Raw genomic sequence first — 15,794 nt, 5'->3', positions numbered from 1 at the left:
TAATATCATATTGGAAGTCTATTGACTGCTCTATTTATAAAGAAAAGAAAGAATTTAATCATGTATTAACTCAACTCTTAACAGATGATGGAAATACCATTTGATCTCAGCTCAGTGGCTGGAAGCCCAGCATGTGACTGAAAATAGAATCTCTTATGGGGAATAGCAGCAAAATGGGAAGGTTAAAAAAAAAAAAAAAAAAAAAAGGAAAGCTTGAGGAAAATATAAGGAATTATAAGGAATTCACAACTTCTCCAGGGTCTCCCAGAATCCCAGAGATACACAGATCAGCTGGAATCATGTGCCTTTTCTGAGGGATGATATTGACAGTTTTGCCTGACCCTCCTAATTCTAATAGAGGGAATGGAAGACCTGGTGGAATCAAAATTTTATGATACTGCTATTCTAAGTATAACAAAATTAGCACAGAGTCCACCACACACATTAAGGAAAATGTAGCCAAAAATGTCTATGTTTTGTCTGTACAGCATCTTTCATCCATATACCACTGATAGAAAATTTCTACAGTCAAGAAAGAAAAGGCAGAATCCTATATTGTTACCAGGGATTTTTATTTCATGATTTGAAGGATCCTCATAAGGTGACTAAAGATATCATGTTTACATCGTTCTACCATGAACTGGCTTCTTTGGAGTATTAAAAAAAGGTGCTAGGAAGATGGGAGATGGATCTGCCAAGACTGGTGAAAGGAGTTTCACCAAACTCCCAATGTGACTCCCCAGCTGTGACATTTCTTTTGCTAATTCTCTGAAAGAACAACCCTGCAGCTCCTGACAATAATTAAACAAAACCCTGCACAAATTCCTGCTGCGGAAACAGAATCAGACCTTACTCTTCATACTGCTAAGAGTATTACAAGCGCTTGTATTTTTTTATTTTTTATTTTTTCAGATGTACTTGTTTAAAGCTTTCCAATAAGCTGTGATTTGAATGTTACCACCCATGAATTTTCACTATGCACCAAGCAAAATGGAAATCTCTCCTAATTATAACATATTACTTTGAAACTGGAAAAGTAGCATTTTGAGGAGTATCCCAGTTCCTCATCTTCTTTCTCTTTGTCACTGCTCCTTGCTGGCAAAAATTGCTCTTGGCTTCATTCAGAGCTTGAGACAAGTGGAAGAAAGCAGGCAGACGGTTAAGGAGGGCTTAGTCTGTGTGTACTGCCCTCTGCAAAAGTATTTGATGTCTGGCTTCCAAGGATCCAGCTCCAGTGGTCCAGGCCAGGGAAACACTACATTAAAGAGAGACAAAGAGAAGATAAAATCTTGAGCTGTGAACACCTACTCGTTAGCTCCACTCTTCACAAAACTCTGTCTCCCACCCACAGTCCTGTAGGACAAGTTGAACTCCATCTCTGGAAAGCCCTTGTGCTCCATATCCAGATGTTAAAACATTACATCATGCACTGCCTGCTGACTCTTCTGCCACATAATATTCTCATTTGAAAACTTTTCACATTGATGTATAACTTTGATTTCATTTCATATGGTCAGTGCCACCAAAAGGGGGAAAAAATGCTGTCAGAATGTAAACTTTTCATGTCTTAAATGTTTTTGCCTCAGAGAAAAAAATCAAATCAAAAATCCACCAATAGCAAAATGGAAATCATTAATCTTCGGAAGACTGAAAAAGAATGAGGACCATCATGAAAATAAACATTCCAGCAGCACAATCAAGCTGGAAGACTCCAGTGTTATTGGGTTACCCACTTCTATTTCAGTATGTCAAATTTCCTCACAATCAAAATTCATGTTTCTGAGGTGGAGCTTGTTTGCTGCTGTCAGAAAGAGCCTGCAAGGTAAGTACTGTGTGACCTGATGAGGTATAATGAAAGAGGAACATTGTATGTGCCATCTCTTTCTGACATACTTGAAAAGAGATTTGCATTGCCATTGGCTCTTATGATGTTACTATTTCTACTGCAGGAGCCTAGACTTCAGGAAAACAAAAGGGTTTCCACAACAATTTAATGATTTTCCAGAGAAGCAGTGAGGTGATAATTTATAACAGGGTAAGTCAGGAAGAACTAACCCAAGACGTCTTGCTCAGATTCAGACCACAGCTGAACCTCTTCTAGACATTGTGGAAAGTCAGTTTATTTCACCATGGAAACTCAGTTATTTAACTCACTTTACGTTTGGTGACTTCAGTACTGGACAGTTGAACTGAGACCATGGTGTTTCCTTATGATACTCCTAGCCAGGCCAAAATCCAAGAAAGGGGGAGAGAGTGAGATTTCTCAAGAATTAGAGCACAGTTTTAAAATTCAGGGATGATGAGTGGCTTCCAGGAATTTATACAGAAGTACATGCATAACTTTCCTAACATAGAGAAGAAAATGGAGCAAATACCTCCTTCCAATCCCAGTTTAAAGAGCCTCAATACCAGGCATCTTCCTAGTCCTCTAACACGTACCTTGAGTCAGCTGCAAGTAGTAGACTACTGTGCAATTGTTGAGATGTACAACAACTGACATGTATTCATTGGGAGTCAAGGCATATCCTTGTCAATGAGCAAGGAAGTCTCCTATGCTCTGTAATTCCCACCAGCCCTCAAGATGTCCTGGTTTTGTCTTTCTACACAGAGCAGTAATTATTCTTCTCTAGCCATTCCAGTGGGATCTCTCCGTAGGTAGTGAATTGTGTAGTTTATAGGACAGATGCAGGTGAGATGTAAGCTCACCTCTGGCTCACCCTTCCACATTGTTCCACATTAGTGCACACATTTCACACACTTACCCTGTGTATTTGGCTAATTTTAATCATGCCTGCATAAGTGGCTTTGTTCTTGTCAACTTTTAGAATTGGTTTAAGAAGTGCAAATACTTAATCTGCTGGTTTAAAGTCATGAAGGCTAGCATAAATAAACTTCAGATCAGTTTAAATCTAAATTGTTTAATTTGTCCTAAAAGAGCTGAAGGATACTTACACAGGCAGCCCAGGAACCAAGGTGGGTGTTTCTCCACTGAAAGGCAGTACCTCATTGAAAATGTGAGGTAAGTTTAGGGTTTTCTAACAAATCAAGAAATCAACTACAAATGCTAAATTTTCATGGTGTTTGGCATAGCCCATCTGACCTTCCTTGGAATGTTTTAAAACATATGTTTTTTTTTCCATTCTAGTACAATGCATAAGAATAATTCAGATCGTGAGGTGCAGGAAGAAAGTCTGAGACAGAGGAGACACATCAAATTAAACCATCTTTATACAAGTTGTTACATTTGTCCATCTAACACTAGAGGGGGTATCTGCAGGACTAAGGTTAGGGCCAAGTGAAGAGCAGATACATATTAGTGCTTTGAAGATGAAGGATCAAATTGAAGAAATCTGCTCTCCACCAGATTTCAGACTATATTTTAAAGGATATTTGAAGAAACAGAGAAAATGCAGAACTGTTTTTTTGAAGGAACAGAACTATTTTTATGGTTAAAGTGGAAATAAAATTTTGGTGCATCCCAAGAGCTAGTTTTGAGTGCACCAGTTAAACAGCTTTGAATCCTTTTACTGAAGACAGCTAGATTTTTGAAACAGATTTGAACTACACATATGCTGATAAAGGAGGTGGAAATAGTTCCCAAGTGTTAAGATAATAAACGTTTCTCCAGAATCCAGCTAAAATAACCTTACTCTAGTAGCATTTCTGTAATGGAATTGCCTGAATTCACCAGTTTTGTTTATTTTACTGTAATATTTGTGCATATGTAGAGATATACACATTTTACTACGTGAAAAAAAAAAAAATGTACTTTTGCCTCATGTTACTGTCCCTTCATCAAGCAGTGCCAGCCAGCTGCACCAATACTGGAAAAAAAAAAAAAAAAAAAAAAACTTTCAAATTTTTTTCAAAATTCACAAACAATAGCAACATGAATTCAGTGTAACACGAAAGGGATATTAGCAGTTCCTGATGGCAAATCCTGGGAGTAGGAGGGAAATGATGAAATCAAGCAGAGATGGATAGTACAAAACAAATTCAAAATGCCCCCCCAATCGTGCTATATGGATAAGCCTTTCATTAGCAACAGCGAGTCCCCCATGCTAACCACTGCAGAAAAAATGACTCCAGCTTCCTATCACTGTTAAGGTGACAGGAAGTGGCTCCAACTTCCTGCCCTGAGTGTGATGAAAACAATTAGGTCTCATATTCCCTTTCACACTTCTCTCTGCACCCTCTGAAAACAGCAACATATGGTCTATGAATGAGAGATGAACTGAGGTCCCTTTGGGTGAGTCTCTGAGCTCTGCTCCAGGCTTCCTGAAGACCCTGAAGGATGGTGGTGGAGAAAAATGGAACTCCCTCAGACCTCAGTTTATACTAATGTGCACTTCAGCCCTCTGCCTGGTGGATCTGAACAGCCCGAGTGAGATGCTGTAAATCCCATAGTGTTTTTCTCTTGCTCTGTTTGGCCTGTACTGGGCATACCAGCTATTTGGACTCCCTTCTTGGAGGATTTAGTGTCATACAGTGCAAAGCACTGCAGGAGAGATGGAAGGAAAACATCACTGAATGGAATATTTAGGACTAAACCCATTATATAGCCCATGGTCGTATGAAAGATTTTGGCACTTCTTGAAAATCACTGAAGTAGGATAGAGAGAAATCACACCTGGAATTGCCAGCATCTCAGCTATTTCTCTAAGTAGTGAGCCTTAGTTTCCCTCCTTAAAGTAGGTATAAACTAATATAAGTCTTCATTCATGTCCTGAACATTGTGGAGAAGCCAGAACAAAAATGAGAATGTGGGAATTCCAGCATGTTCACTTTTAGGTTGGAACTGTAACTTCATTTTCTGCTTTTGCTCATAGACCTTTTCTTATACATTTAAAGGAAGATTATACAGTAATAAAGAGGTTATTCAGTGGAATTAATGGCTGGTAAATTTAGAAGAGATTAACAGGAGAGACTTTCAGTGCTGTGTGTCATCAGCGCATGTAATAATTCACTGTTGTCTCACAGGAGGTCAGCTAGTCAAATACAGTAGCTCGAATTTAAACAGAGACTAATAATGTATGATCCCTACCATAGCTTATAGTTATGCAGGCTTTAGGTATGAACAATCAGTTCTCATACTTAGGAGACATAAAAGCTACCCTTGTGGTGATAAGATTTTTGAAACTCTGCCTCCTCTATACCACTGATTCTTAGGGCTGGCCTGAGGCACCCTCCAAGTTGGTGAGCAGTACCACAGCAATGACCCAGTCCTTCGTGAAGTCACCAGAGGTTTTTCTTTGATTTGTCTCAAACAAAAAATCTTCAGAGACTTTCCCTCACCCACACACATATTGGTTGCAGGCTTTTGAAGGGTGAGGTGGTGCTAAGCAGGAGAACAGAGAAAAAGAGAGAAGAAAAGGGCAATCTTTATTGTTTTCCTACCTTAGGCAAAGGCATCTGTAAATGACAAGAAATCAGACTTGATAAGCTTCTGTTGCTGGGCTGGAAAACCCTAATTTCCATGGAAACCTGACCAATTGCCAGACTGTACAAGAAAGTGTTCTGTATGAAACAGGGATATTGGAGCAATCTGTTTTTCTAAGCACCTCAGGGGCTTGCTAGTCCCCTTATTAACAACTAATACCTTCATCCTAATTACACTTCTGTCCAGTCAACTGCCTGTAATGAAAATGAAAGATGGACACAGGTAATGACTACACAAAAAAATCAGAGGGCATAGAATCATGTACGAACCCAGTAAGTTATTTATGAGTACTACATGCATTAAATGTTATCTGGGGCTCAGCCAGCCCTGTAGGCCATATGAATATATCTCTGTTGACTAAAGGACCTCCTTTTGCTCAAGAATTGGACCACAACCTGTGTGTGACAGAGCACTGTAAGAAGGACAAGATTTAGGAATTTCTAAGACAGAAGGCTATTTGCAGATGGTTTAACAACCATTTTTAGGTTTAAAAACCTTTGTGTACAAATTTTGGATGTTGATACATGTAAAGAAAGAAAAAACCTAGCCTACACAGGAACTACTATTATCCAATATAAACAAATTTATGAGGTGGTTCTGCATTTTGGCTCACTTGTGGAACCGAAAAAGAAAAGAGGAAAAATAAGGCAAATCATTCAGTTTGCAAGGTTGGTAGCTAGTCAGTCAATGAATGGACTCTCATGGCAGTAAATCCCAAGCAGTGATTGAATTCAGCCCAAGATTTCTTTCTCACATTTGAGTCGTAGTTTATAGACCTCAAGACAAGGTTTGTTAAATTAGGCTGTAATTCCTCCATTATAAAATGCCATCTTAATGGTTCTGATCTTTTGGAAGACTTTTAGCAGATTGGGCGGTGATGGGATAGAGGAGAAGATTTATTGCATACTCAAAGCCATGTGGTAATCCAAAGGGATAGATAGTACCAGCTCTTCACCACTTGTGCTGAACAAGAATGTGAATTGTTTGATTCTGATAACATGAAGATCCTCTCACTACACAGTATGAGTCTGACAAAATATAAATATTGGCTTAAAAATATATATATATCAGAAGTAGATTTCTCTCATTTTCCCATTAGTTTATTTTAAAGGAGTATAAACTTGTTTGGTGATCATTTTTAAGTCCTTAGATACTTTTTGTTCGGAGCTTCACTCTCAATTTAATGTCTTTGGATGAGGATGGCTGGGAATTTCCATTAGAAATGTTTTTTCTAGATGCTGGAGTGATCCAAGCACCTGAAGTTAAAGTTTTGAGCAAGTATTTCATTTCATGGGTAATACTGGTGGTAGGGGGGCAGTTGGATCAGCTGATCTTGGAGGTCTTTTCCATCTTTAATGATTCTCTGATCCTGTGCTATTCATTTCAGTTTGGATAGGAAAGTTTCTTGGATTTGGTGAGAATTTTAGGTCAAGAAACAATGGGAAAATGAAGTGTGCCCTGAGCGTCCAAGTGTTCAAGGCTATGAATTTCATCGCCTTGTTCCACCTAGTTCAGAACAAGACACTGGGTTTCAGGATGTCCTTAGATATACTAAGAGCTATACTAATTTATAGCTCTCCAGTTGTCTTCCACTGCTAAATCCATTGTAAAGAAAAAAAAAAAAGAAAAACACAACAACAACAACAAACAACTCTCCCATATTTGTCAATGAAACTGAATATGTAGCCAATATTTATCCTATTTCCATCCAAATTGTCTAGGCTATGCATAAACTAGAGTTTAAAGAGTTTGTATATACTACACTGTATACAATAATAATTACTTGTTGGTTTTGATCTGCAGTATTCCTTAATGCATCTCTGATTAGATTCAGTTATGAACCTCATTAGTACACAGTACTGGATTAATTATAAGAATGTTTCTGTAACATCTTTAGGAGGTAGAGAAAAATGAAGAAAAATTTCTTCAAACACTAGAGGAAAAGAAAAAAGTTGTCTACAATCTATCCACAGTTACACATGATATTTATGAGTGACTCAAGAACAGAAAAAATAAGTCGAAATGCTTCATCCTTGCTTTGCTTTCCACATGTGGGAAACTTTATCTCAAATTTTAAAAGAATTGAAAGAATAATATTTATATTTATAGTTGGAACAGTAGTTATATCCTAGTGCAGAAAAACGAGCAAGGGGAGTGTTCAATTGGGGAAGAAACAGTTGTTAGTTCAATTAATAATTTCATAGTATAAAAAGAAAACCCAGTTAAACAAGCATGATATACTTATATATACTTATCATTATTAAATTAAATCATAGCTGTGCTTCCAAAGGAGCCTGCTTTTTAAAAAAGAGCTGCAAGATAAACTATATCATGTGGTTTTGGTACATCTAAGTGCTGGGTCTCATAATGAGTAACCAATTTAATCCACATACAGAGAAGAGGGGCTGACATTTCTCATACCTGGTAGAGTTCTAAGATTTTCTGAAAAAGGCATAGCAAAATCTGGAGATAAGTAGTGAAAGACAGACAAATTCACTCCCACCCATAACAGACCTTTTTTAAACGGTCATGATAACTAATCATTTGCACAATTTACCATGGAACAAAGCAGATCCTCCATCACTAAAAAATTTAAAATCAAGTCTGAGTGTTTTTTCAGTGAGATGTATTAACTAAGCTGGCAGTTCCATGCTTCAGCAGGCAGGAGAGGGGAGGAATTACCTGATGAAATTTGCTACTCTGCATCATGAAGAAAAAAACACACAGAATATAATGAGTATAACCTTCTGCCTATCAGACCCAACATCTTTATTTAGTGGTATGCAGTGGCAGAATTTTAATTAATTTTAAAACCTGTTTTAACCCACTATATGCTTCTGGAGAGAAGCAGGAAAGGACCCCAAAGAACTACATATGGAAAGCCAGATGTAATTGCTGAGGTTAATATTTTCCGACCCAAAATCATAAGAGTGTTTGTGCATTCTTCTTTTTACTTTGGCTCAGAGCTAAATCTTTGCAAAGGTTTATGTGTTTCCATCACAACTGACAGCTGCTGTATCTTTTGTGATTTTTCACACTGCTATATCGCATAGCTCTATTTAAACTCGATTTTATTTTATTGTGCCCCTCTGTGTTCTCCCTATTGGAATCTTATTTGTATTGGTATTTAAAAGCCAGTGCTATTCCAACAGGGGAGATTCCTGCCCCTCTAAAATATATATATTTATTTCTTTGAGATGTGGAATTACAATGCTCACACAATAGTTACCACAGGGTATAAAATTAATTCAATGCTGAATTAGCAGCTGGAATTATACCCTTGTCATAATGCTTTTAATTAGTCATTACTCATTGGAATAGAATAATTTTTAATAGTTCTTTCACTTGATGAGACTGATTTTCACTGGGAGAAAAAGCAGCTCTCCCCAGAAATGGTAAATTTGAAACTATGACAAGCCATAGGGTTGTATCCAGGACATACAGTATGCTTTATATCACTCTGCTTGGCAATAGCTCAGTGCTACAGTCAGCACTGCATGGATTGCCCTGTAATAGGGCTACAGAGTGCCTAATAATCTGCAGTGAGTAATAACAAGAGGCTCCTTATCATGATAGTTTTAAGATCAAATGTAGGAAATTCAACAGGGTTAATAAATAAGAGTTAGACATTCACCTCTATGCAATAATAGTGTCAAGTCTATTTAGAGCTCCATCTTTTAGGCTGAATTGAATTGTTATGAAGAAGTGAAGTGTAACACATTGTCACTCTTGAGTGAAGATCTGAGCTCTGCATAGCAATTGAGGAAGTTACTAGTTGTTATGTGATGGTTTCAGGCCACCTGCATGTCAGGAGAAAACCCTAAGAAATGTAGGTTCTCCCCTGTGGTTTCAGTCCTCATATGTGAGCTAAAGTCAATGAAACATACAGACCCCAATTTGGAATGATGGCAGCAAGGCAGTTATGTCACTGTCCATACTCAAGGGATCACTGTGTTACAGTTGCCATGCTGAACTATCCTTTCCAGTGACAGCTCTGCCTAGTCTTGCTCTACCTTGCAAGAGGCATTGGAAGGTGCTCAAGTTCCCTGTGTTAGTGTTGGACATGTTTGGCCATTTGTTCCAAACTTTGTTTCTATTCCCTGCTTCTCTTGCTCCAGGGTCCCTCTTCCTGCTGAGACAAACACACCTCCACTGACCACACTACTGCCATGGGCATTTTCCCAGTCTTGGCAGTCCATGAGATGTAGGTGAACATGCTGGAGTTGTTGGTATTAAGGAACCACCAGTTACATCCCTCTCATCCAAAAATACAACTGCATCTCCTAGCACCACTTCAGTTCCTGTGATAAGAATTTACTGTGGGTTTTTTAGTTAGCTCCCCCCCCCATTTTTCTGCTTCTGCAGAGATTTACAAGAAAACTCCTCAGGTTGATTCAAGTCCAGCCCCACTTTATAAAGGGCAATGCAATGGTGGAAATAAGAGTAAGTTTAAAAGGTTTGTTCACATCATGTTGACTGTCCACTGTCAAATACAGAATACTGGACTGTAAGGGAAGATGTGCTGGGCTACAAGTTGTCTCCCTGAAATATGACGTTTGTGCCTTGTGGTGGGTAATAAACATCTCCAACCGTATAATGTAAGAATAGTTCTTGTGTCACTCCTACTCCAACCACTTTACAAAAGCAATGCATTAGGCAATGATAGTGCAACAACTGTCTAGTTAAACAAAATGGCCATTTCTCTCCCTGCAATTGGAGTTTGTGTTGTTTCCTCTGCTGAGGAAGGAAACCTGCCTAAGACAATGAAATTTGCTTCAGCATTATTTTGAGTTACATACTGTTCTTTGCATCAGTCTTTTCTGAAGAGTGATGTGTACATTCTGCAAGCCAGTGGATAACAGGCTATCATCTTGTCTTGTTTATTTTGGAAAATATCTATTTTTACAAAAATATGTTTTTCACTTCAGTTTGCCAAACCTAAAAAAGTTCATGGGATTAGTAATACCACTTGACAAAACCTCTGCTTCTGTTCCTACATGTTTTGATCAGCTGCCCAACTTCAACTTATTTTGATTTGACACAGATCTCCTACATTCAACACTCCCATAGGATGCAGGTCAATAATACTTCCAAGGGAGAAGGTATGTGGGTTCTGAAAGTCCATACAGAACTGTTTGTACGGTTATTTTTTCTACATACTAAGCAGAAAAATTAAGGGCATTGAGGTAGTCTGAAGGGAGTCTAGTCTGAAGTTATTGTTTTGGGGAGGATGTGTGTAGAGGATACATTGGGAAATCCAATGTTATACTATCAAATATAAATCTAATAGAAAAACAGACCTCATTGGGTCCATTGCTTATAGGAACAAGTTCATTACAAACTCTGGCTTTTGCTGTTTCTTTTTGTACAAGGATGTTCATTATGACTGTTTTCTTTTTTCCCTTTGGGTAGGATTTCTTTTTTTTTTTTAATTTGGGTTAACTTTACCTAGACTGATGGAAAGTGTATTTGTGCATTTCACATAAATGCTCCTCACATTCTCTTACATGGACCATATGTTGTGGTCATGCTGCCTGTCTTGTGAACAGTCCCTTCTTCTGAGACTTCCACACATATTGCACTGTTACAGCTAAAACTGTTTAGAGCCTATTCCAAACAAACAAAACATAAATAAACATTTCTAAATGCAGTTATGTTCAAAATTTCTTCCAGGAAAAACGTCCCATGCTTTGTCATTTTTTTCCCAATTAAGATTAAACCATGAATCAATATATAAGAAATTTATATGGGAAAAGAATACAATCTGAGTGAGTTTAGCTATGATTATTATTCCTGGCTATTATATTGTTAGTTAAAAATCACTTTTTTTGTATTTTCCTATTTATCATTTCATAATCCACATACTCTTCTTCAAATAAATCTCTTGGTAACAATGAATGATGCCATCTTACAAGTGCAGAAATATCATGAAATGGGATTTCTGATGCAAACTCATTGAAATCTTTGTATATTCTCTTTGACTTCAGTGGCATTTGGATCAGATCCCTGGTGTGTTTATCTAGCTTGAAAATGTTCCCAAGGTTGTGCTGCCCTGAATGAGAAATAAAATAATTCAATTCCAGATATTAAGTAGCTTAACAGAGGGAAAATAAAATAAAATAAAAAAGGAGATCGTGGTGTGGTTACGAATTTTTCATTCTTTTTGCTGCCTTTTCTCAGTGTGGAGGTAGATAAAGCTTTTCTCTCTTCTGGGCTAGCAGTTATGTGGATTAGATCATAGGAAGAATTTCACTTAATCAGTTCAATGAATTTTAGTTTATTTAGCTTATTAGAAATTCATGTAAATTGTTAAATTCTAAGTCCTCTCAAGATTACCTGGATTTTTATTTTTTTTATTTTTTAAGAAGTACATAGAAAGGTTTTATCCATAGACTGTTGGGTTCAGCTAATTACATTAAGAGCTAATACGATTTCCTTGTTTATGCTGTTTGTACAGGAAGATGATTGCCTAATCCTTTAAGCAGTACATTTAATTTTGGTTTCTATTTCAAGTCTTTAAATTGTGTTAACTACTTCTAGTACTCAAGGTAAGCGTAGTTTAAATCTTAAACATTTACTTCTGAGTAGCTTCAAGGATGAAACTGTTCTGGTTTCGTTTCAGACAAGGAACATAATTTCATGCCCACTAGTTCTAAGCTGGAGGGCAATGGAGGAAGCAGAAAACAGGGAAGCTATTTTTCTAAAGCCAGTTTGGGACATCATCTGCAAAATTGTCACACAGTGTCTTGCTAAATTGTTCATCGCTACATTGCATTCATTACCACTAATTATCTGTCTGTCTGTCACATATGTCAAATCTGGCTATCCATCTCTATATAAGTATTTTAAATTTCCATTTGAAAGAACATAATAAAATTATACTCAGTCTAGCAAACCTTTGTATATCAATTACATTCCCACTCTTCGGAAGTTGTTTTCAATCTATCTTTAAAATAAGACTGAAGAGGAAAGTAAGTCCAAAAAGTCTTGCATAGCAAAGAAACAGATGTCACTACCTAAAATTGCACTCAGATACAATTGTCAGTTAGACTTGCTTTGCTTTGTCTAGTTTTTATTAAAAATAAATAAATAATAAAATCAGCGATGCTGACAGTTTTCAGTATGACAGCCCTGGAGATTTGATGGGTTTTCAATTTTTTTCTTTTTTCTCAACCTCTTGTATTTCAACACCAACACTTATTCTGGTTCTATGCATCCATTTTAAAGATTTCTCCCATAATACATAAAAGTATGATGTCTCAAGGTATCATCCATGAACAGTAATACTCCATTCTCTGTGACACTAGTCACTAGTGTTTCACTAGTCACTAGTGTTTCACTAGTCACTAGTGTTTCTCTACAAGAGTTTTCAGCCAGTGATCCATTATTTCTAGGCAATTCATGGAAGGTGACATAGAAAATAAATTAATGTAATTTCTCAGAAAACTCTACCTAATACAGACATGTGAAAGTATCTGAATCTCCTGGGGAGAATTTGCAGAAAAAGCCTATAAATAAATAAATAAGTGCAGATATGTCTATCACACACTGGAGAACATATTAGCTTCAGTTATTGCTAAAGGAGGCATCTATACCTGAGATAGCTTAGGGGATATATTGTAAGGAAAGAGACTTGTAAACAGAAAGATTAGACTTCAGCTATTAATTCTGTCTTGGAAGAGTCTGAGTAAATCACTTCCATGTCTACAGACATTTCCATGTCTACATACGAGAGCGGTTTATGCCTCTTCTCTTTCCTTTCCTTCTTATCCTTCCTCTGGGTTAAGAGAAGGAATTTTCTTGTATTAATAAAGAGAAGATTCAAGTAAAGATTAAAGAGAATAAACATAATAATTTTTGAAGGAAGGTACAGAAGTTACTGTGGGATTCTTGTCATGATCTGTGCAGGGACTTCTACTATTCAAAAATCTCATAAGTGATATGGAAAAGTGAATGAATAATGTTGGAACAAAATTTGCCGACAGTGAAAAACTTGGAGAGACTCAAACTAAGGTAGCTAAATCTGAAGCAGAGTGGGAGAAACTGTTGGATATCTCATGATATTGAGCGAGATGATGATAAAACAGGGAACGAAAGCCAAAATAAAGTAATGCACCAGGGAACACTAATTCTAGCTGTCCATATTTAGTGATGGGTTCAGCAGGAAGCTTCTAACAAATTATCCTGGCTGTGGCAAATCTTAGTGCCTGAAGCTTGTCCCCAGCTAATCATATCCACAGTCTCATTTCTGTCAGTCTGAAAAACAACTATGTTTTCTTCCTCAACGGTAAAGTTTTTGTGACTTTTTCTAATTTCCAAATATTTCATAGAACCAAGTCAGAGTGCAGAAAGAATACTTAAGGCAGTAAAACCAACAGGAGATAACTTCTAGTAGTGGTGAACCAAAGTGGAAGGAAAGGGGTCATAAAAGAACTAATGATATAGACCTGCTGAAAAGTTAATCATTCATAACTCAGCAGAAAGATTATGAAGTGAGTGCGGCCAATTCCCTGAAAATATCAGATTGGTGGTTAAAACTAACAAGGCAATTATTAAGAAAAACACTGAGAACTAAACAGAAAACCCTACAGTGTCACTGCATAAATCTGTAGTGCACAACCACCTTGACTCCTGAGGCCACTCTTCTTATTCTGTACCAAAAAAGGGGCACACTCAAACAGGACAAAAAGCAGAATGACAACTTAATAAGGAAAGTTAGAATGACACCGAGGTAAAGAAAGAAAGGACACTGAAAATCCTCAGCTTCTGAGACAGATGACAGGGATTCTGGGTATACAGTTATTTCTCAAAAATCACCTGTGATGCGAAGACAGTGAAAATGAGATGATGGGTTGCTGCTTTCAACAGTTTAAGAGCAAAGAACACAGTGTTTTTGTTGGGTGTCAGAATTTATAATACCCAGAACAAAATAGTTTCCAACAACACATAACTAAATCGTGAAATCTGTTGACACAGTATTTTGTAGGTGGTCAAAATATAAATAGATTAAAGTAGAAGTTAAATAAGAAAGAGCCTCACTGTTACCTGTTAAATTCTTTAATCTGGGTATAACCTCTAGTTCAGCGTTAGAAACTGGGGTGGGGGGTGGGGAGGGGGTTATATCACAAATATTTTCAAAAGCATCTAACATTATCTTCTGTCAGCAACCAAGAAATAGCCTGGTTGGTATTTGCCTGATCTAACAATGCAACTGTTTTTATCTTGTTCTCTTTTACTCACACTAGTAGTGGAATTATCTCAGTTATGACTGCACTATATACAGAAGACATTGAGCCCTGCATCTGGATCATAAACAGATTCTTGTTTATCCATATAATGTCATGTAAACTAAAAACAATATATTACAGTTATCAACATGTATTTCATAGAATTGTCATTGTCACCAACATCAGAGCATGCTATGGGTGTTTTTTTATTTTTTATTTTTTATTTTTTTTATCTTTAGGAAGAAAGAATGAAATCTATATTTTAAATTTTAGCCAGTAAGGAGTTTCCATGCTGTCACTTTTCAGACAGGGAAACAGAAGTGGAAAAACAAATATTTCTCCATAACTCCATTTCCTATCAGTAAAAACAGAATAAAAAATTGTGAGCTAGTATTAAGAAATGCTATTTAGAGCTAGTTCATATTGTTGCATTTCTGCTCATGATTTCCTGGCTGATATAATGAGTCACCCCATGATATCCTTGATCTTTTTCTTACATAAACATAAAGCTGCAAGAAGAGGAGATGATGCTAACCCACTCATTTCAGTTAAAAGTCACTATTCACCTGCCAATGGAAAATAAAAACAAACAAAAAAAACCTCTAAAGCAGACTTATTTATTTATTTATTTATTTTTCTTGCCAGTCCTCTGAGGAAACTCAGACTTACAGGTATAAAAAGAATGAATGAAGACCATATTAGTCTGATGTTTTTTAACCTTATCATTTCCATTACAGTGATAGACAGCAGAAAACAGAGTAAACAGAAATATGCTTATCTTCACAGGTAATCAGACTGCCAGAGCTCAGGTTCTGAGTTGTCCTGATAGATTATGGTAGAGATAAGGAAGGCCTTTCGATCATTTTTGTTACTGATAGCTTACCAGCAAGAGGGAACTGACATTCAAGCTCATGCTTATTTCTGTCAGTCTGAAAAACAACTGTTTTCTTCTCTGATAATCATATTATAAAATCAGAATTTTTTATTAGGTCCCAGTTTTGATGCAAAAGACAATAGAAAATTTTTATGTTTTTGTAATCTCCTCAGAACACGGAGTAGCACAGATGAAATGTACTAGACAATGTTAAGGCAGAATAACTGATGCAGTAATTCAGGAGGTTACATGA

General features: G+C 36.9%; 1 long non-coding RNA gene across 1 annotated transcript in view; it reads right to left on the bottom strand.

The window, feature by feature from the left end:
- Positions 1-553: 553 nt before the first annotated feature.
- The window catches only part of LOC137859669 (uncharacterized), a 36,123-nt gene continuing 20,882 nt past the window's right edge, over positions 554-15,794 (bottom strand). The window contains exon 2 of the long non-coding RNA XR_011098454.1: positions 554-1,255. This is a non-coding gene — a long non-coding RNA (uncharacterized lncRNA). The remainder of the gene's footprint in view (positions 1,256-15,794) is intronic.

Source organism: Anas acuta, chromosome 7 (assembly GCF_963932015.1).
Source record: "Anas acuta chromosome 7, bAnaAcu1.1, whole genome shotgun sequence".
Lineage (NCBI taxonomy): Eukaryota > Metazoa > Chordata > Aves > Anseriformes > Anatidae > Anas > Anas acuta.
This window is presented reverse-complemented; position numbering and strand designations above follow the sequence as displayed.